The sequence below is a fragment of the Pongo abelii genome, chromosome 8 (genome assembly GCF_028885655.2).
Source record: "Pongo abelii isolate AG06213 chromosome 8, NHGRI_mPonAbe1-v2.0_pri, whole genome shotgun sequence".
Taxonomy (NCBI): Eukaryota; Metazoa; Chordata; class Mammalia; order Primates; family Hominidae; genus Pongo; species Pongo abelii.
The window spans coordinates 53,030,006-53,053,775 of record NC_071993.2 but is presented as its reverse complement, the minus strand read 5'-3'; positions in this window follow the sequence as shown (position 1 = coordinate 53,053,775).

Below are 23,770 nucleotides of genomic sequence, written 5' to 3'. Positions count from 1 at the left end.
TTTTAAAGTTTTGTGTCTTTCAATTCCCCACATTATTTGTCATTTCTGGAACTACATCATACAAAAATCAGCAAATACATATTAAATGAATACCTTTTCCATCTTCTCCCTTGCATTCTTCTCCCTCAAAGATTATGCTTCCATTGACCTTTCATTTCCTATGACCTACAAGTCAGATGCAACTATATCTAGTTTGTATCTCAAATTCCTTTTTAATGGTGACATTTGAGGAGTTAGGTAAGAGAGTTTAGTTGTCCTTAAGTTAATAAAACTCTTTTTTTCTTTATGCACCAAAGAAAGACAGAAATGTCACTGATAATATTTCTTATATTGATTTCAGAGGGACAATACTTCTTAGCTTAATCCATGGAAAGAAACATATTTGTACAAAGAAAAACATTATATTAGAGTGATAGTTCCCTACCCACTCTTTTGATTCTTTGCTTTGAATTTCTTCAAAATTACTTTCAAGTACTCAAAATGTATGTGCATATAATGGTTCAAGACAAATTGTACATGTAGAATGCAGATCATAATCTTTGGAATTTGCATTTCTTCACTACTTTACTCTGGCATTATAATATTTAGGGTTACAAATACAACATATTTTCACCTAAAAATACTTAAAATCAGTGCCTGCAAAGTCAGCTACAATGTAATTGTATTTTAAATGGTACCGACTTGGACTTCTGTTTCGGGTAATGGTAAATTAAATCATTTGCATAAATTATTCAGAGAGTTGGACAGAACATTTTAACAATCTTCAGGAAAACATCATAAAATTAACAAAGTATTGAAAAATTACCAGGCCATGATCTGCGGACCCAGAGGTAGGGTAGGAATCTAGGAAAGTGAGCTGAGAACTTGGAGATGCTTCACTCCTGAGGTTATTTTCAGATTCTAAAGGGTGCCATTGAGAGGCTAAGAGGGTGAAGTGAGATATGGACTATTCATGTGGATCTAAGAGAAAAAAAATGCATCCCACCCTGACAAACTGAAACTGATAAACCCTTTGATTTCAGCTTGGAACCAGAAAGCTCCCTCCCAAAATGTAGTGTGAAATGGAGATATAAGGCCCTGCACAAGGTTTGCAGCTCAGCTTTTAATTCTGTCAGTTCCAGAAATTAGATTGATGTGATCCTGAATTATTAGTGTCCTTATTTTCCGAGCAGGAGGAAATTTTCTCTGAAGGCAGGTATTATCTTCCCAAGCCTCAGATTTTCTCTATGACAGTTTCATAATTAGTATCTTCCTGTTCCTCCCTCCTCTCTCTCTCTCTCTCTCACACACACACACACACACACACACACAGACACACACAGACACACACAGATCAAGGATGACATGAAGATAAAATACAACATAACAAAACCAAGGAGAAATAGTCAAATCGACTTAGACTGACAAATATTGATGCTGGAACTATTTCCTAATGTACATCCTCCAAGGTATTCTCCACTTCCGTGTCTGCTTTACAGGAAACCCCGATAACAATGTTTGGTCTGAGAAAACTGACACAAAGATGGAATGCTGGAGCTGGGATACATGCTGCCTGGCAGGCAATGACATCTCCATCATTCTTGTGAGGTAGGTTATAGAAAACCTATCAAATAAAGTAGCCTATGACTGTAAAATTTTTCCTGCTGGTAGTGAACTGGGAAACGATCCTCATGGAATGAAACGCCCTAGAAGGTGGGATGTATCAAGTGTATAGAAATTATGTGATAAGAGTAATTATAAGAACAATGCAATGGATTGTTCTTTCTGGGGGTGACTAGTGCTTTGAGAAACACAATGATAGGCTAAGGATGATTACTTATCCATTACAGACTAAAGACTATGTGTGAGAGTCTCCTGGTAGCTTATAAAGAGAGGTCATCTCCTGCAGCCTCAAGGCAGAGAAAGTTAAGAGTTAGGGTGAGGGCTTATTCTTAAAGCTCCAGAACTTCAACGAAGTTTAAATTTGAAACCTAGATAGTGTTCTGTGCCAAGGACAGGACTCTGTCTGGGAAAGAAGTATAAAACACTGGGACTTGGTTTGGAAATGCTCATTCATTTTAATTCCTCAGTTTGTTTTGATTATCTGGGCCCGCAGAAATGACGCACCCAACATTTCTCTCAATCATCCAAATGATTTAAAACAAATGAAATTTTTCTATATAACATATCAGATTTCAGTGAGTTGTTGACTTCTGTATAGGAGCCAACAGGAATTTTAAAAATCTGTTGTTAAACACTAATAATAATCAAAGTTGCAAGACACTTCATGTTGAGAACTACAGAGAAACAGCCATAGATAAAATTAACAGAGATCTGGTGTCACTGCTAACTCCAGGGTGTAAGCTTGTTTCATAGACTGGCAGGCATGCTTGACAGCAGAGTATGCAATGTCTTTTTTTTTTTTTTAATTTCCCATTCTTTTTTCCATTTTATCAAGCATATATAATTAAATTTGTTAAGTGAAAGGATGCTTAAAACACTTGCAGTGATGTTTCTCAGGAACATCCTGAGATTTTTTTTTTTTCCAAAAATTAGTGACTTTAGGGAAACCAGCATCCTTTGCAAACTCACCGAATTAGTGTGTGCATTACCAAGATAGACCATATTTTCTTATGGGTAGGATGCTAGCATGCAACCTGGGATCCCAAAATATGATATATTTACAGGAAACATCAATACAAAATGGCATGAGAAAGCAGACTATGTACAGAATCCATTCTGCTAAAGGTGGCATCAGAGTATCCATCTTTGGGAAGTAGTTGTGACAAAGTTTCTAGAATCCAGTGCCTGAGGGTCAGTAGGCAAGCTCTGGTGTCTGTATCCCTCAACAATATTTCTTCCTGCATAAGCCAGTTAGGGTGAAATCTATTCTTTGCAACTCAAAGCACTGATAGACACAATCCTTCTTTTCTTCTGGCAATACGTTTCTCCAATTCTTTAGCAAATGCCTTTTTCTCTGTAGTTGTCAAATTTTGGTTCCCTCCTTAACTGAAAGTAAAAGCTGATAGACTCTGTTTTCCAGTATTATAGTCTAAACACATATGTATCTATTTAGATTAAATTAGTTCAAATTAAATCAAATTAAAAATTTACTTCTTCAGTCAACCTGAACACATTTTAACAGCTTAATAGCAACATGAGCTACCAGCAACATCAAACAATGCAGATACAGAAACATTTCCATTACTGAAGAAAGTTCTATCAGAAAGAGCTGCTCTAAGGCATAGAAAACTTGACTGAGGCATATGTGTCTGCATCTAGTTCAGAGAATCCTCTTTTAATAAGTTAATTGATTCTGTTAACAGTTTCAAATTATGACCTTGATACCATGAGATTTATATTCATCTTTCACTCTAGTCATTTTGATTTTGCAAGTAAGGTTACGAATGATGAGATTAGATGCGGAGCTCATTTTCTGTTAGAATAACAAAAATTTAACCTCATTACTACTCATTCCTAAACACTGAAGTTTTCCTCCCAGTTACCTTCTCATGAATGATTTTAAACTCCAAAGTAAAATCTGAAGACTGACACTAACAGAGTCATCCTTTGCGGAAACTACATTCAACTATGTTAAAGTGTTCATTTTAGTTCAATGATACCTGAAATGCAGGCTGTGAGGTGGACAGGTAGGATTTGTATCTGCCTAGCATGCATTTCCCATCCTTTTACTAAGAGTGCTCCAATTTTTAAAATCTCCCCTAGTATACAAAGTCTTGGTACTTCTGTCAATCAAGTTATTTTCTCACCCTCTCCTGGCCTTGTGCTTGACTTAGGAAACAATTAACCAATTGGACAATGCTGTAGAAACTTACAAAGAGGGAAAGAGGGAAATTTAATGAAGTTACTTAATCACAACAGAAATTACCCAAACATATGCTCATGAGTTCCTCTTCCCTAGACCCTCAGAGCTGCCCTTATTTTGCCCTTCCTGAATTTTGATTGTTTAACATTTACTTACCTTAAATATGTGTCCTCCTGCAAGATTTTAATAATTTTTAGATTTTGCTTTTAAGATAGCCAGTTGGCTTTTGCAAAAGTATTAGATGATATCGATGTGCCCATATTTTTATCTACTTGGGAACTTTTTCAAATCACATCTGTTCTTGATATTCTGAAATGCCATGCTTACCCCTTTCTCATCTATCTTGGTAGCTTACCACACTATTGACACACTCATCATGAACCAGACAGGTACTTCATCTGCCTGAGAATAATTTAACCTTCATGGTCTATTTCTGCCAAAAGACTGCTTTAATATCCCCAATATTTGTTAACTCTATTTGAAGTTAAATGTCTATCTGTTTGTGCTTTGAGAGATGTTGGCAAAGAGAAAGGAGGAAAATAAACTCTTTTAGATAGGCTTAGCCTTGTCAAATCTGTTGGAGACTTTACAGAAATCGTGTTGTCAAGGTGATCAATTTGAAGAAAAACATATTTATGTCTTTCTATTCTCTGTTTCAGGATGTAACTGAATATCTTTTAGTTAGACATTTGATAATATAAGTTATTTTCCCAAACCATCATTTCAAGGTTATTACCATAAGGCAAATCTCTCTAAAAGCCAATGGTTCAAGCCAGTCAGAATTGAGTGATGAAAATATACGGCTTTATTTTTTTAAGTAAATTTTATCATTAGGCTTGAATTGGTTCAGACATTAAGAAAAATTTTGCATGCTAGTAGTAACTCCTCAAACTCCAAAGGGATTAGAGTTTAACAAAATTGCCAATGCAAAAAAAAAAAAAACACCAAGCAAACAGACATTTATTTTAATAAGTGCAAATTAGGCATAATTACAAATATTCCTTATACTAATATTAAAACAGCAGACAGGACAGGTTGAGGTTTGATTTATATTCACACTTCCATCTTAAAATTTTCAAAAGGCATCTTTTATTTGCTTAAGCATTAAGAATGATCAGTATCACTATCTGAATATAAATTAATAAGTGAAAAGTATCTGTATATGTAAATTCAGGCGAAGTCAAGCTTAAAAATCTACCTTATTGCACCACATTGCCAAAAAGAGAGGATTTTAATTCTTTATAAGTATTTGGTGGAATTAAGTGCAATGCAAAATGTGCTATGAATGTCAGCTGTTAAATGGAAAACATCTACCAGAAAAGCCACCCATGAGTCTACTCAGATAATAATTTTTCCTCTTGTCTGTTTTATAAGCTATTGAGGAATATATAAAAGAAATGGAAATTTACAAACCTCAAATAAATGAAAGATACATATTTTTATAGCTATATAATATTACATAAATTTAAATAGTTACTTGTATTTTATTGGCTCTTCAGCTACATTCCAAAGCTTAAGCAAGTTAATTTAGGAAGAGCCATTAAATGCGTATTCTCAGGCATGTTTTACTACTTGTAATGTTCATGTTCAAACATATTTTGCCATATGTAAAAGTAAAGTCTTTGTAAAATAAATAATTTAAGACATTCCTTGTATTATAACTACATTCAGAATGTATAATACAATTATAGCTTGGAAAAATCATCTTAAAATTTTGTCTTATTCTTTTGTTGTGCAGAAGCTCCACTCAAAACAAGACATACATACGGCCAACAAACATGAAAAAAAGCTTAACATCACTGATCATTAGAGAAATGCAAATCAAAACCACAATGAGATAACATCTCATTCCAGTCAGGATGGCTATTACTAAAAGGTCAAAAAACAACAGATCCTGGTGAGGTTGTGGAGGAAAGGCAATGCTTTTACATTGTTGGTGGGAGTGTAAATTAGTTCAACCATTGTGGAAGACAGGGTGGCAATTCCTCAGAGACCTAGAGGCAGAAATACCATTTGACTCAGAAATCCTATTATTGGGTATATACCCAAAAGAATATAAATCATTCTGCTATCAAGACACATGCATGCATATGTTAATTGCAGCCCTTTTCACAATAGCAAAGACATTGAATCAACAAAAATGCCTATCAATGATAGACTGGGTAAAGAAAATGTGGTACATAAACACCATAGAATACTATGCAGCATAAAAAGGAATGAGATCATGACCTTTGCAGGGACATGGATGGAGCTGGAAGCCATTATCCTCAGCAAACTATCATAGGAACAGAAAAGCAAGCATTTAAAGTGGGAGCTGACACGGACACATGGGGAACAACACACACTGGGGCCTGTCCAAGGGGTGGGGAGCAGGGAGAGCATCAAGAAGAATAGCTAATGGATGCTGGGCTTAATATCTAAGTGATGGTATGCATCTCTGCAGCAAACCACCATGGCACACATTTACCTATGTAATGAACCTGCACATGCTGCACATGTACCTCTGAAGTTAAAAGTTGAAGACTTTTTTTTTCTTAGAAGGAGAAATCCATTTACATACCACTAGGTTTTCAATTAGTTAGAACAATAAATTTACTTATCTTCTCTTTTGAATAAACTTATTTAGGCAGAAAGAGAGTATCTGAGAGAGCGTGAATAAACAGCATGAGAAGAGTTGGAATATCTTAGCAAGGCAATGACATCATAAAACTGGCAGCACTGTAGAGAAAACAGAGTAAGAAAGAAGAAGAGAGGCACAGGAAGGGGAGAAACAAAAAACAGGAAGGGTGAGCATCAGGTGAAAAATAATGAGAAATTTAAGGAAAATATGGGAGGAATGTTTGACTCTAAAGCTATCAAGGGGATAGAATTAACAGGAAAAAAATATATAGCATTTAAAATATGAGCAGAAACAAAGAGAGAGAAAACAAGGCTGACATACAGGTTTTAAGCTTGTAATATGATATTAGTTGTTATTAGCCGGTGAAATGAGATTATAAGGAAGAAATATCAGAGGTCAGGAAGCAGGGACAGAGAAGAGATCATGAACTTAGTCTCACACTTTATGAATTTGAAATAACCATGGACTATCCAAATGAAAGTTCCAAGAGACAGTTGGTCATACAGGTCTGAGCTATGGAATAAAATTTTGAGATGTCAGAGATACAATTTTAGCTACCATCTATAGACAGAAATTAGTTAAGAATTTAACAGTGGATAAAATAAATCAGAAGTAATATGGAAGGCTGGAGTGGAAAAAAGTAAGAAACTATATCTGAGAACATTAACATATGAGATATATGTAGAGTAAGAACAGCTTGAAAGTAAACCTAAAATCTATCTTCGTTAATAAGATTTAAAATACAAATAATGATACACAAAAAATAAACAAAAGGTGAAAGTTATGCTATGTAAAAGAAGGGAGAGGAGCGATTCTAAGATGAGGGAAGAGTCAGCAATAGCAAATAATGCAGATGGGTCAAATCTTCCATTGAATTTAACAAGTCATTGGTGACAACTGGTATGGGACATCTCACAAAAATAGTAAAGGTGGAAGCAAGATTGCAGTAGAGAGAGTGGAATTGCATTAATAATTCACTCAATGGGTCATTGAGTTTGATTTATTTTATCCACTGTTAAATTCTTAACTAATTTCTGTCTATAGATGGTAGCTAAAATTGTATCTCTGACATCTCAAAATTTTATTCCATAGCTCAGACCTGCATGACCAACTGTCTCTTGAAACTGTCATTTGGATAGTCCATGGTTATTTCAAATTCATAAAGTGTGAAACTAAGTTCATTTCAATTCAAACTTACGAATCTAATTCTTTATAGGATCAAGGTCCCCTAGAAGCTTGGTCATTTCCTATACGAAACTTTCAAAGAAGATATTTATATTCCCCGTGAGACTAATACTAACTACACAGGATAAGGAGTAACATTGAATATCTCAGGAATTGTGGCTAATTTTTTCTATGAGAAAACATAAGTACATCTAAGATAGTGAATGGCTTCCTAAACATTCATATTTAAAATTCATTTGACAACCAATATCATAACATTTATAAGAATGTCTTTGATATGACCAATACCAAAGTAAAAACATAAACAAAAATCCTTAAAGGCATACTCTGTGTGAATGTTATAAGTCATCCAAAAATCTTGTTTCTATTTTGTCCCTTGTCAAATTTTCACCCTATGATTTGCTGAGAAGCTGCAGGAGAGAGAATTTCCTGATGAGTTGTCTAACAGCTTATTCTTTCCTCCTGCTATGTCCTCAACATCTATGTTCAATATTAAGTTGCACTGCAGCGGAGATGAGTGTGATGGTAAGCCTCGCTCTGTGTGTGTGTGTGAGTGTGTGTGTGTGTCTGTGTGTGCTTTAAGCAAAAGACAGAGGCTTGAGTGACTTAGTAGCTAAAAATATAATTCACTGACAAGCAATTAACATATACTTAGGCTCAAAACCAAATATTTCCTTAGAAACAATCATAACCACAGTTTTACAGTGAAAATTTGCATATTTATGATATCTTGACATAAAGATATTCAATAAGCATATTGATATTTAAATTCCATGTTTAAATGCAACTATTTATAAATCAATCATCCCACAAATCACCTTTTCCTAATTTTGAAGTGCAAATGTGTGAGTTTAAGATTTTAGATAGACCAAAGTACTTATTTGTTTTCTTCCACATACCTCAGTTTAAAATTTGTAAAAAGTATTAAACCGCAGGAGAGAAACGTGATAAAAGCAAAGATGTGACTCAGCAAGTTTCTTAACGTTTGAAAGTAGATGGAAGGTCATAATTATTTAAAGCAGAATACAAAAAATTCACATTGCAAATGGCAACATTGGGTGAGTATGGATAACATATACTATCAAAATGACTCTGGAGAACATGTGACAAACTTAAAAAATAAGGGTAGCATGAAAAGCAAGAAAGATTAGTGGTGTCAGTTAAAATATTAAATAAAGGTATAGGTAAATTAGACGGATCCTTCCCCAAGTTCTGAGCAATTTTCCCCTAAGCCTTCTACTTCCCCATAAGAGATGATTTTCTGAAGAAACTGTGAGAGAGCCACCAGACTTTAAGTCAAAGAAAGAAAGGCCAACTCTTTGCTTGAGTGCAGGAATGTCCACCTGCTGACAAGCTCTGCTCACACACAGAAGATTTCCAAAGAGCATTTCAGTGCCCAGCCACTAGTGACACCGACAACTATCTGTTAAAAATCCTCACACACATATATATTTTTACACATGTATATATTTACATATATATACACCTATATATATGTTTAAAAAATATGTATTTCCCTCATCTTTTAAGAACATAGCAAAAGTACTTGTCTCAACTTCCCAATAGTTAAGCTTGGCCATGTGACTGAGTTCTAGACAAAGGCAAGTGAGAAGAAGGCACATGTGCCACATCCCATCTTATCTTGACTCATGAAACCTTCTTTGCAGGCTGCTTATCTTTTTTCCCCCCAAAAAGTTGTCTGGGGTAACAAACCCTCAGGGAGAGCTTGGAAGCCACATGTTGCAGATCATTCCCCCGGCCCCAAGATCCTGTTGACATAAAATCCACCCACAGAGAGTTACATGAAAAATAAGAAACATTAAACAATTACACGTGAAGATATATGTGTTTCCATGGCCTACATACTCAACTAATAATTTAATGTGAATGGAGAAGCAGGATTAATCAGCCTCTTTGAATAAAACCTGAAACCCCAAAAATGGAAAATAAACCGGAATAAGAAATAGAAGGTGGGAATGGGGAGAGGAAATAATAGAGAGGTAGCCAAATAAAACTGCTTTAAAATAAACATGATTATAGTAAATATCCTCACAAAGATAAGAAAATAGAGTTTTAAAAAAGGAAATGACTTAGAGAATAAGAATGAGATCTTGAGAGAAAAATATTAAGACCCACAAACAAAAATAATATTAACCACCATCAAAATAGTCAAAATACTCCTAGGCCAATTATCTTTCAATCCTAACACAGCATCTGAACTGCTTTTCATGTTTACTAATGACCTCCATTTTTTTTTTTAATTATTATTATACTTTAAGTTTTAGGGTACATGTGCACAATGTGCAGGTTAGTTACATATGTATACATGTGCCATGCTGGTGTGCCGCACCCATTAACTCGTCATTTAGCATTAGGTATATCTCCTAATGCTATCCCTCCCCCCTCCCCCCACCCCACAACAGTCCCAGAGTGTGATGTTCCCCTTCCTGTGTCCATGTGTTCTCATTGTTCAATTCCCATCTATGAGTGAGAACATGTGGTGTTTGGTTTTTTGTCCTTGCGATAGTTTACTGAGAATGATGATTTCCAGTTTCATCCATGTCCCTACAAAGGACATGAACTCATCGTTTTTTATGGCTGCATAGTATTCCATGGTGTATATGTGCCACATTTTCTTAATCCAGTCTATCATTGTTGGACATTTGGGTTGGTTCCAAGTCTTTGCTATTGTGAATAGTGCCGCAATAAACATACGTGTGCATGTATCTTTATAGCAGCATGATTTATAATCCTTTGGGTATATACCCAGTAATGGGATGGCTGGGTCAAATGGTATTTCTAGTTCTAGATCCCTGAGGAATCGCCACACTGACTTCCACAATGGTTGAACTAGTTTACAGTCCCACCAACAGTGTAAAAGTGTTCCTATTTCTCCACATCCTCTCCAGCACCTGCTGTTTCCTGACTTTTTAATGATTGCCATTCTAACTGGTATGAGATGGTATCTCATTGTGGTTTTGATTTGCATTTCTCTGATGGCCAGTGATGATGAGCATTTTTTCATGTGTCTTTTGGCTGCATAAATGTCTTCTTTTGAGAAGTGTCTGTTCATATCCTTTGCCCACTTGTTGATGGGGTTGTTTGGTTTTTTCTTGTAAATTTGTTTGAGTTCATTGTAGATTCTGGATACTAGCCCTTTGTCAGATGAGTAGGTTGCGAAAATTTTCTCCCATTTTGTAGGTTTCCTGTTCACTCTGATGGTAGTTTCTTTTGCTGTGCAGAAGCTCTTTAGTTTAATTAGATCCCATTTGTCAATTCTGGCTTTTGTTGCCATTGCTTTTGGTGTTTTAGACATGAAGTCCTTGCCCATGCCTATGTCCTGTATGGTAATGCCTAGGTTTTCTTCTAGGGTTTTTATGGTTTTAGGTCTAATGTTTAAGTCTTTAATCCATCTTGAATTAATTTTTGTATAAGGTGTAAGGAAGGGATCCAGTTTCAGCTTTCTACATATGGCTAGCCAGTTTTCCCAGCACCATTTATTAAATAGGGAATCTTTTCCCCATTGCTTGCTTTTCTCAGGTTTGTCAAAGATCAGATAGTTGTAGATATGTGGTGTTATTTCTGAGGGCTCTGTTCTGTTCCATTGATCTATATCTCTGTTTTGGTACCAGTACCATGCTGTTTTGGTTACTGCAGCCTTGCAGTATAGTTTGAAGTCAGGTAGCGTGATGCCTCCAGCTTTGTTCTTTTGGCTTAGGATTGACTTGGCGATGCGGGCTCTTTTTTGGTTCCATATGAATTTTAAAGTAGTTTTTTCCAATTCTGTGAAGAAAGTCATTGGTAGCTTGATGGGGATGGCATTGAATCTATAAATTACCTTGGGCAGTATGGCCATTTTCACGATATTGATTCTTCCTACCCATGAGCATGGAATGTTCTTCCATTTGTTTGTATCCTCTTTTATTTCATTGAGCAGTGGTTTGTAGTTCTCCTTGAAGAGGTCCTTCACGTCCCTTGTAAGTTGGATTCCTAAGTATTTGATTCTCTTTGAAGCAATTGTGAATGGGAGTTCACTCATGATTTGGCTCTCTGTTTGTCTGTTATTGGTGTATAAGAATGCTTGTGATTTTTGTACATTGATTTTGTATCCTGAGACTTTGCTGAAGTAGCTTATCAGCTTAAGGAGATTTTGGGCTGAGACAATGGGGTTTTCTAGATATACAATCATGTCATCTGCAAACAGGGACAATTTGACTTCCTCTTTTCCTAATTGAATACCCTTTATTTCCTTCTCCTGCCTAATTGCCCTGGCCAGAACTTCCAACAATATGTTGAATAGGAGTGGTGAGAGAGGGCATCCCTGTCTTGTGCCCGTTTTCAAAGGGCATGCTTCCAGTTTTTGCCCATTCAGTGTGATATTGGCTGTTGGTTTGTCATAGATAGCTCTTATTATTTTGAGATACGTCCCATCAATACCTAATTTATTGAGAGTTTTTAGCATGAAGCATTGTTGAATTTTGTCAAAGGACTTTTCTGCATCTATTGAGATAATCATGTGGTTTTTGTCTTTGGTTCTGTTTATATGCTGGATTACATTTATTGATTTGCATATATTGAACCAGCCTTGCATCCCAGGGATGAAGCCCACTTGATCATGGTGGATAAGCTTTTTGATGTGCTGCTGGATTCAGTTTGCCAGTATTTTATTGAGAATTTTTGCATCAATGTTCATCAAGGATATTGGTCTAAAATTCTCTTTTTTGGTTGTGTCTCTGCCCGGCTTTGGTATCAGGATAATGCTGGCCTCATAAAATGAGTTAGGGAGGATTCCCTCTTTTTTTATTGATTGGAATAGTTTCAGAAGGAATGGTACCAGTTACTCCTTGTACCTCTGGTAGAATTTGGCTGTGAATCCATCTGGTCCTGGACTCTTTTTGGTTGGTAAGCTATTGATTATTGCCACAATTTCAGCTCCTGTTATTGGTCTATTCAGAGATTCAACTTCTTCCTGGTTTAGTCTTGGGAGAGTGTATGTGTCGAGGAATGTATCCGTTTCTTCTAGATTTTCTAGTTTATTTGCGTAGAGGTGTTTGTAGTATTCTCTGATAGTAGTTTGTATTTCTGTGGGATTGGTGGTGATATCCCCTTTATCATTTTTTATTGCGTCTATTTGATTCTTCTCTCTTTTTTTCTTTATTAGTCTTGCTAGCGGTCTATCAATTTTGTTGATCCTTTCAAAAAACCAGATCCTGGATTCATTAATTTTTTGAAGGGTTTTTTGTGTCTCTATTTCCTTCAGTTCTGCTCTGATTTTAGTTATTTCTTGCCTTCTGCTAGCTTTTGAATGTGTTTGCTCTTGCTTTTCTAGTTCTTTGAGTTGTGATGTTAGGGTGTCAATTTTGGATCTTTCCTGCTTTCTCTTGTGGGCATTTAATGCTACAAATTTCCCTCTACACACTGCTTTGAATGTGTCCCAGAGATTCTGGTATTATGTGTCTTTGTTCTCGTTGGTTTCAAAGAACATCTTTATTTCTGCCTTCATTTCGTTATGTACCCAGTAGTCATTCAGGAGCAGGTTGTTCAGTTTCCATGTAGTTGAGCAGTTTTGAGTGAGTTTCTTAATCCTGAGTTCTAGTTTGATTGCACTGTGGAATGACCTCCATTTTTGAAACCAGTAATTATTTATCAGTTCCTGTCTTTCTGGAATCACTAATGGTATTGGATACAATTGATCCTTACAAGCTTTCAAGGGCCCAGAGCTCTTCTTTTCTTAAAATAAAAGAAATATGAGGTAAAACTCAGCAATATCAAGTAATCCAGATAGGTCAAATCTTCCACTGAATTTAGCAAGTCATTGGTGGCAATTGGTATGGGGCATCTCAGAAGAATAGTAAAGGTGGAAGTAAGATTGCAGTAGAGAGAGTGGAATTGCATTAATAATTCACTCAATGGGTCACTGAGTTTGAAGTTGAATTCAAACTTGCAAATCTAATCCCTTATAGAATCACAGTCCCTTAGAAACCTTGACCTCTTCTTTTCTTAAAATTTAATGTCCACAGACCTTTTCTTTTCTTAAAATTTATATCCAGCCCAACTTCTCTTCTGAGCTCTAAACTTGCAGGGCTATCTAATTTGTATGCATTATATTCTTCTCAAACGCAACGTGTTTAAAAATGAAATCTTAATTTGCCTTTCTAAGCTCATGTTAGTCTTCCCATCTCAGTAACAATTCTAAAAATCTTTGAGTCATCCAATCTCTCTCTTTACTTCATATCTCACATTTAAACCATCAATACATTATGTTGATTCTATCTTTAAAATGTATTCAGAATCAAAACCACTTCTGACCACCACACTGCTAATACCTTAGGCTGAGCCACCATTTCTTTGTGCTAAATTATTGCTTTGGCCCCTTAATTCCTCATTTCTGCTCTCTTCTACCTGTTGACTATTTCCACAGAGCAGGTAGAGTAGCACCTTTACAATGTGCATTAGGAAGTTTTCTGCTTTACAATGTGCATTAGGAAGACTTCTGATTTCATTAAGAAGCCCCTCTTGTTACAACACAAAAACCCTGTACACAACACAATTAATGAGCATAGAATGTCCCTGAGAAGTAGAAAGAAGAAGGTGGACTGGCTAGGGACCTAAGGACCAACAACAACATGGCAGTGAGCCCTCTGGGTTTCCTTATTCTGGCCCATAATCTGGGGCAGCGCTCCAACATGGAATGGCAAACAGATGCAGGCCCAAAAAGCTCCAAGAAAAATATCTTTACTCTAAACAAAGCACCTGAAAAAGGGTTGCCTAAAAAACAGACAAAGTTTTGGGCAATACTTGCCTACTCCAGCCAAATACCAAGGGGAAAAATTGCACCATCTCTACCCTACTAGTGGCTTCAGCAATGTCAAGTAGGGAGCTGATTTTTCACAAATGACAACCTTGCTTCTGAGAAAGCAGGTAGCTGCCACTAAATTCATCTACTCTGGGAGTTGTGATGAATGGTTTTATGTGTCAACTTGACTGGGCGATAAGATACCCAAATACTTGGTTAAACATTATTCTGGGTGTGTCTGCAAAGGTGTTTCTGAATGACATTAACATTTGAATTGGTAAACTGAGTAAAGCAGATTGACTACCCAAGTGTGGATGGGCTTTATCTAAACCACTGAAGACCCGAACAGAACAAAAGTTGCTCTCCCTACCTGTCTTCAAGCTGGGACTTGGGTCTTTTGCCATCAGGCTTGAACTAGGACTGGATCAATACCATCAGTTTTCCTGGCTCTCCAGCTTGCTGACTGCAGATCTAGGGACTTCTCATTCTCTGTGATTGCCTGGGACAATTTCTTGTCTATCTATCTACAGATAGACAGACAAATAGGTAACCTATTTATCATCTATCTAATTTCTTATTCATTTTGTATTTCTGGAGAACCCTGACAAATACAGTATTATAGCCAGGTTGAGCACTAGCAGGGTGGGATCTTATATCTCATTCACCACCAGAAAGAAGGAGGATGTACTGAGTCCCCCACTCCCAACTTCTACCCATATCATGCTGTTAGCAGAGTCCTCCACCTGGACCATCAGGTGAGCTAGGTGAGCCTCTATTCCTACCCAGTACCAAGCTGACTTAATTAGGGAGGCAATATGAGGATGACCTTGTCAATTATAGGCTTCACTCCGCTACTCCATGTCACCACCACCACCCAATGTCAGTGGGCTCAGTGGAACTGAAACTTCATCCCCACCTGGGCATCAATGAGACTGAAAACTGTGTTTCAAGTCTAGGCTAGTTAGCACTGCGCTTTATCCCCACCCTTGGTGTCAGGGGTATCGAGTAGTTGAGCCTCCACTCCCATTCTGCAGCAAAAAAGCATTGCAAGTCAACTCTCTATTTCCAATATCTCTGGAGGCTCTGGGATACAAGAGGGAAGTTGATTTTATACACCCACCCAGAGGCAATGAGGCAGTATAAGTCTGGGTCTTAAAACCACTGAAAGGAGGACTGCCATTCTGGAAAATCATGGAATGTAGTGGCCAGCCTTTCTGAAGACTTAGAAAAATTTATTGACTATCATGATCTGTGGAATATCTCAAAAAAAATCAAAGATACAGGTTCAGCAAAGTAAGCTGAAAAAGGCATGAATTAATGATAGAAAAACAAAAAATTGGAAAATAAAATCACAATCTATTTTTGCATATTGTAGTAACCATAATTTATATATATATGTATATATATATTACTGTGCTTACAACTTGGGGTAGGATAAAAACTGTGCTGATGGTATAAAAGAACCAAATGTTAAGTAGTATAATAGGAAGAAAACAATATCTTGAATCAATAAATCAAAAGATAACATCATAAGCATGTTATTTAAAAGTATATGAATAAATAAAATAAGAAACATCACCAAAAAAGGTTTAACAAAGTTGTATATGAAAACTTGACTAAAGAGGCAGAAATGTGTTCCTTTTTTTCATTATACTCACGATTTAATGTTCTTTTTTGAAAACAATGCACAGCTATTTCTTTGATTAAAATAATCATGAATTCTAAGAAGCTGCTTTGAGAGATATATATATGTATATATCTTAAAGGAAAATATAATCAACATCAAAATGGCAACTATTTACTAAACATACATTTTATTTCATAAGCACACAGCTTATTTCATAAGCACAAAGCTCTTTGCTTTGGCATTTTTTTCAATTACACAATATCTTCCATTCAAGTTACCACCACCTAAAAAGTTATTTGAGAAAACCTTATTTCTCACAATGAAACCTTAACCCTGATTTACAAATACAAAATAAGAACTCATATAATTTATGCTATTCAAAACTCAGTATATCCTGAGTGAAAATTTTTTAATAAGCCTCGTAAAGATGCCTGAAATGTTTGCTGTCATTTTTTGAAAAATATTAGCACACCAATGCAACTATAGCTAATGTTCCAAAATGGAGTATTTTATTTCATGCTCACCGTATCAGATGGAATGTAAGGTTAACAGACTTCCAACACCTCTTAAATGAAGGGATTCATGCAGACATTTTCAGAAGTAAAATTAATCAGAGGGGCGAAATCTGTGCCTACCTGGTAGTGGTGAAATGGATGGCATATTTAAAATCACCATTCATAGCTCCTGGCACACAGTAGACACTAAATATTTTTTTCTTTTATCATTTATAAGATAAATTCAACAACACATCAAAGAAAGTAGGAAAATAAACATTCAAACCAAGCTCTTGCATTCATTCCTAGATTGCTTTTTTAAACATAGTCAAACATTAGTAATAACATATTTAGTAAAAAGAGTTCTGAATTATAAAATTCAAAAATTGTTTAAGTTCAAATTTTTAACATAACATAAAATTGAAAATCAAAGTTTGAGTACTTTACTTTCTGGCAAATTGCTTTATTTTCTCATAGTCTGCCTTATAGCTAGGGATAGCCTTAGTGCTTTCATATTGTACATTTTCACTTACAAACCATACACATTCTTTATACTGATATTTTCTCCCATCTTTTCTTGAAATTCAGAAAAAAGAAGTATATGTGTGTTTCATTTAAAATTCTCCACACTTCTTAGTTTTATACTTTTTTTCTAACTTAATTGTCCAGTTTTCCTTGTCCCTAGTCAATCTTCACTCATCTTACTACAAACTATATACATTCACTTACTTTTTAAAAATTCCTACCACCTCTGTCTTCCACAGCCAGTCCTTATATTAAATAATTAAATAAAAATGACCAAGTCACCACCAGGACAAGATAAATGTCCATTCTCAAAACTATGACTTCAGTTGGCTTTAAGAAAGTAGGAGGGACAGTAGGGAGACATCTTTTCTAGCAATTCTGCAAATCAATACCACCATTCTCTGCAAAGCAGACAGGAGGAAATTGATTGTTTCATTGCCATGTTTCATATTAAAAAACCAAAACCTCATTTCAGCTTTCACATACTCTATGGAAACTAATAATCAGAGCAAATATATGTATTCTTCCATTAAATATTTATTGAGTACTTACTAAATTCTGGACACTGACTGAGCTAGTTAGTGGAATTACTAAAATATATTGTGCAAAGCTTCAAATGACAGATGCTTTTTCATTTAATTATCAGAGCAAGACTATGAGATAGAAAATAATACCTAAGTTTTACAGGTGATGCAACTATAGCTTATCAATATTAAATTACTTACTGTCTTCTATGCAGAATAAGGGTTGAAACAAGGATTTAACGTGACCTCTGATGCCTTGACCACTGACGCCAATGCTTTTGCTTTCAAGAATTATACCTAAATAATTATGCTGGCTGGGCGCGGTGGCTCACGCCTGTAATCCCAGCACTTTGGGAGGCCGAGGTGGGAGGATCACAAGGTGAGGAGTTCGAGAGCATCCTGGCCAACATGGTGAAACCCCGTCTCTACTAAAAATACAAAAAATTAGCCAGTTGTGGTGGCGGGTGCCTGTAATCCCAGCTACTCAGGAGGCTGAGGCAGGAGAATTACTGGAACCTGGGAGGCAAAGGTTGCAATGAGCCGACATCACACCACTGCACTCCAGCCTGGGTGACAGACCAAGACTCCGTCTCAGGAAAAAAAAAAAAAAAAAAAAAAAATCAAGCCAGAGCCTTCAGTCATATAGTCATAACCAAGCGACTTTTTTTCCAAACAACCTGAATTCTTCCCCAGCTGAGCCTCGAGAAGAGAACTCAGAGCAGCTAATACCTTGATTAGAGCCTGTGAGACCCTTACCTGGACATCTGACTCACACACTTTGAGATAATAAATGTGTGTTGCTTCAAGCTACTAAAATTGGGATAATTTGTTATACAACAATACAATACTAATACATCCGGCATATAAGAACTGGAATTGTGAAGAGGTAACGTGTATAGTTTTTTTTTTTTTCTGTTTAAATCAATTAAACTATTTTGTAAAGTCTAAATTTTTCTCCTTAGGAAAATACCAGAAGTATCCCTAAGGAAAGTATAAAATAGCTTTAAATAATAAATATGTTAAATTAAAAAAGTATTTTACAAATATTATCTGCACTTCTTCTTTTTAGTTTTATTTTTCAGGTTTCGAATAATTTTAGATTATATGAAATATTGAAATAATTTGACTTTATAATACCTAATCTCACTCAAGCATAAAAATAGTCCCTATTTGAAAGCCCAACAGAAATGCATAGAAAGGAGTTTCTTGCTCTAAATTTAATACTCTTTAAGAATTATATTTTAAAAGATGATGTGAACAGTTCAACATCTTTACATATTTTACTAAATCACATTGTATATTTATTATACAACTATAATTTTATGAAATTAGTTATTTCTTGGAGCATTGCCCTTAAGCTACTGTATTATATCCCAAATCGCTTTTCTCAAATAATAGTCTGTCTATTGGAAACTCAGCAGAGACAAGTATTAAATAAAGATGATACTGTTCCTTATCCCTCCAATTGTCACTATAAAACAGGTAAGTGCTAGGGTTAAAAAAAGTGAAAGTAGATATTGCTGGCAAGAAACTAAATTAACTATGTCTACCTTGAATTCTGACAATAAAAGGGTGTCAGAATAAAAAATAAAGCTATACAACATGAAATCATGACAAAGACTTCTTGGTGTAAATACAGATGACTCTCCAGTTGCCAAATCCCTGGTTAAGGTCTTATTGGGATTATACCTAACAGCTTTGAATCTCAACTTTAAATGACTGCTGACAATAGTAAGTCTAGAATGACTTGATGCCAGGCAACTTGGTGAGACACTGCTTGTAATGAGCAAGGCTATTTTGATAATACTGCAGAAGCTGTCATTCAGTAAAGCTTTAATCTGGGTTAAAAAAATGCTTTCTCTATCTCTCTTTACTTTGCAGTTCCTATTGACTCAAGGACTCAGCCCTCATCCTGGAAGAATAGACAAAATCCTCTTATGCCTTGCTTTCTCAAAGACATATATTTGAGAATGATACATGAGCTAGTATTGATTTGCTGTATTTAACCTGATACTTTGAAATGTTCCCTACCAAAACATTGGAGTCAAATGCCTATAAGAAATATTATATTTAGTTAATATATAAATTTGCTAGAGTAAGACAATGGCATAAACAGTATTTTAACTCTCTTGCTGGTGAGAGAACTAGATTTTCACTCTAGCAAACTCCATATATATATACCTACTATTAAAACAAGTCAAGATTCCAAAAAAATTAAATACAGAAAAAGAAAGTTTGTATCTTTGACTAGATATTTGCTTTTCATTGTTCATTAAATACCAGTGCACAGATGAACTGGCATGAATACAAATGTTTATGGTAATCTTGACAGCTGTGTGTAGGATGTAGCTAATTTTTAGCATACAGTAGAGCATTATGTGTTTCTGTATTGCTTTGTGGAATGTGCCATGTGGTTAGCTTGTGAGCCTTTGTGCTCTGGCTTAGGGGTGCGTCTCAGGAAGAGGCACCTTTTTTTTTTTTCTTTCCAAAAAAGGCAACACCACGCTATCCACTATTCACTTGTCTAAAGATGCTTTCTCTAAAATTCACAGAGGTGCATGTGGACTAGACACACTGCATATACAGAGTGGTCTGTTACACAAGAGAGGAAATGTAGACTGCCGACCACAAAGTCTGATACATAAGAGTTACTCTTTAAATCATAGCAGTCAATCATAGATACATGAAATTAGGTTTAGTTTATTTTAAGACTGAAAGAGGTTGTATTACCTCACCTATTAGGTGAGGTAATTTTTTTTTTTTGAGACGGAGTCTCGCTCTGTTGCCCAGGCTGGAGTGCAGTGGCGCCACCTTGGCTCACTGCAATTCACGCCATTCTCCTGCCTCAGCCTCCCCAGTAGCTGGGACTACAGGCGCCCGCCACCATGCCTGGCTCATTTTTTGTAAAAAACAGATATTTTTATGAAAAATTCTCACAAAATTCTAATACAATTAGATGAAGATTTAGAATAACACATAAAATATATATTTGTGCACCAACATGAACAAGCAAATATCTGTTAAACATACTCAATTTTTTTTAATTTTTGGAAGGGGAGGTAAATGGCAAGAAGATGGTGCTAAAAAGGAATTTAGAACTAAAAATCCATGAAAACAGACATAAGGGAAAGATTCAGCATGGTCTCTGCAATAATCATCAATTTATATTCATCATGGCATTGTCAGTATTTATGAATATTGAGATGTTTGAATGCAGTTATTAACAGGGAATGTACACTATTTGTCTTCAGCTTTAAAGATTTGACAGCTTATTTTATTTATTGCCACTTTTTAATATGTTTCATAATTGGTACTTAAAGAGCTAGATAACTATCCTTAAAGTTATGTAATGAAATTTATATATCCATTTTTCTATTGTTGATAGATTTAATGATTCATTTTTAAACTGTATTATCTGACTTAAAAAATGTTTTAAATAACATTGTAATCATCAATGTTTAAATGTTTCAAATGTTAATGTTTTCAATGTTCAAAATCTTTCTAAAGCACCTAATAGGTGAGGTAATACAACCTCTTTTTGTCTTAAAGTAAACTAAACCTAATTTCATGTATCTATGATCGACTGCTAGGATTTAAAGAGCAACTCTTGTGTATCACACTTTGTGGTCGGCAGTCTACATTTCCTCTCTCGTGTAACAGACCACTCTGTATATGCAGTGTGTCTAGTCCACATGCACCTCTGTGAATTTTAGAGAAAGCATCTTTAGACAAGTGAATAGTGGATAGCGTGGTGTTGCCTTTTTTGGAAAGAGAAAAAAAAGGTGCCTCTTCCTTGGATGCACCCCTAAGCCAGAGCACAAAGGCTCACAAGCTAACCACATGGCACTTCAGCCCACTCCTCCCCAGGCACCTTAACCCAGGACCTTGATTAAAGGTGGTAAAATGGAAGTTCAGAAAGTTAAGGGTCTTAAACCAGGATTCTACAAATATATCAAAATTAGAAACTATCTGTCAAAAAATAGGTATTTTGTTAAAGAAAATACACACATATACATACAATGAAACATCAATGATAATTTGAACCTATATGTGTTTATAGAAGTGAATGTTCATGATATATTTTAAGAGAGAAAAGGCCATTAAATGTCATATTTAGAGTAGGCTTCAAGTGGACTTTACAATGCAGGGGAGGGGCGAGAATATTATACAACATTTTTTTTCAAAGAAATTATCATCTCTAGTAGTAAATATTTCAGTGACTCCATTTTGCTTACTGTGTTTTCAAACTGGTTAAAACTTACCTTTATTCATCCTGCAGTAAATATTGCCTTTTTCACATTTCATTAAATATATTTTTCTGAAAACTAGATATTGTAATTTACTTTTGAAAATGAAAATTTAGCTGTTGTCATTGACAAGCGTTCAATTAATAATAATTTAATTGCTCAAAGAAGATGAGGAAGGGATAAAATTTTCTATTTTCTAGTTACATTTCTGATGTGTCATCAAAGTTATAATTGAACATTACCATGAATGAGGCTGAATTGTCATTAGTAAAAATAACTACACAGGCCGGGAGCGGTGGCTCACGCCTGTAATCCCAGCACTTTGGGAGGCCGAGGCAGGCGGATCACGAGGTCAGGAGATCGAGACCATCATGGCTAACACGGTGAAACCCCGTCTCAACTAAAAATACAAAAAATTAGCCGGGCGTGGTGGCGGGCGCCTGTAGTCCCAGCTACTCGGGAGGCTGAGGCAGGAGAATGCCGTGAATCCGGGAGGCGGAGCTTGCAGTGAGCCGAGATCGCGCCACTGCACTCCGGCCTGGGCGAAAGAGCGAGACTCCATCTCAAAAAAAAAAAATAAATAAATAAAAAATAACTACGCTTAATAATTCTTATGGTTACTGAAACAATCTTATAATACCAGCTGCTCTATTTAACAAATATCAATATATGGATTGTTCCACACGAGACATTTAGTGAAATGAACAAAAAATATCTTTTCACACAAAATATGCACATTGTTTAAACATGTATCAATAAAGTTATATTTATTAACGCATCAATTTTAAAATCTAAAAATATCAATTCTAACAACTGTATAATGTATTCACTTATTACAAGTCCTCATCGACTCCCACTGATCTGTGTTTTTAAGGAAGCAAGTAATTTAGTTTGTTTCAGTGGTACATAAAATAAAAACAAATGGGTTCCACTTGAGGCTCAAGGGATTCATCCATAATTATCTGATTTACTTCTACACGTTTTAATACTTAAAATATATAACATATTTGGCTCACCTCAGATTATTTCCATATTCTTAAAGATTTTTCCCTCCCTCTGGAAAAGAGGTCAGTGACAAGTATTAAATAAAGTGACACCACTTTACCACTGACTTGTCACTTAGTCCTCAACCACTTGTTGAGGACTTGTCACTTGTTGAGGACTTGTCACTTAGTCCTCAACCACTTTTCCTATTCCCTTGTCCCTGACAAAATATAGAAAAATGGCATCAGAATTGACATGTTTTGTTTTTGTGTATGCAAATATTGATGATTTGTTTTATGAGTGGTTGTTGCTGGAGGTTATAGTTGGCAGTTGAGTTAAAGTAGCTAATTCTGCAACACAATGAACAGTATTTTTAATTTTGTGAGTATACTGGTATTTTTACTACAGATGTTTTAGTTTATTAGAATATCTGCTTCTTTTTGTAAGTATCTGGGAGCATTAACCATTTAGAATTTGAATCTGGGTCGACTTTATCTTTCTAATACAGAATTAATGCTAGATAGTATTAACAGGTTTCTCACTTTGTGCTGTGGCCTTTACTTTAAAAAATATACTTTGGTAGCTGTAGAGTAGGTGGGCCCTGAATAACAAGTTTCAGTTCAGTCTGTTGGTACTCTGTGTCTCTGGTATGCACAGATGGCCATCGATTTGATGGAGTTGGAGCATGTATGCAGAAAGCCATTGTTAACTAGAGTATAACATGATGGCCTCCTGTAAAGTTAACTCCAAGTCATACTCATTTGCTTTCACAAAAGAGCCAATTGTCAAATCTTGTAGCCAAATACTTAAGTTATTATGTTGTTTAACATTAGAGAAACAAATAATCTGTAAAAGTGGCATATTTTGAGCACAAAATGCTTTCTGCGGTTTGCACAGCAGGTATTAAGCTTTTTTTGTATATGCTCTTGTGAACTTGTTTTTTTCATAGAAAATTGGCTTTAC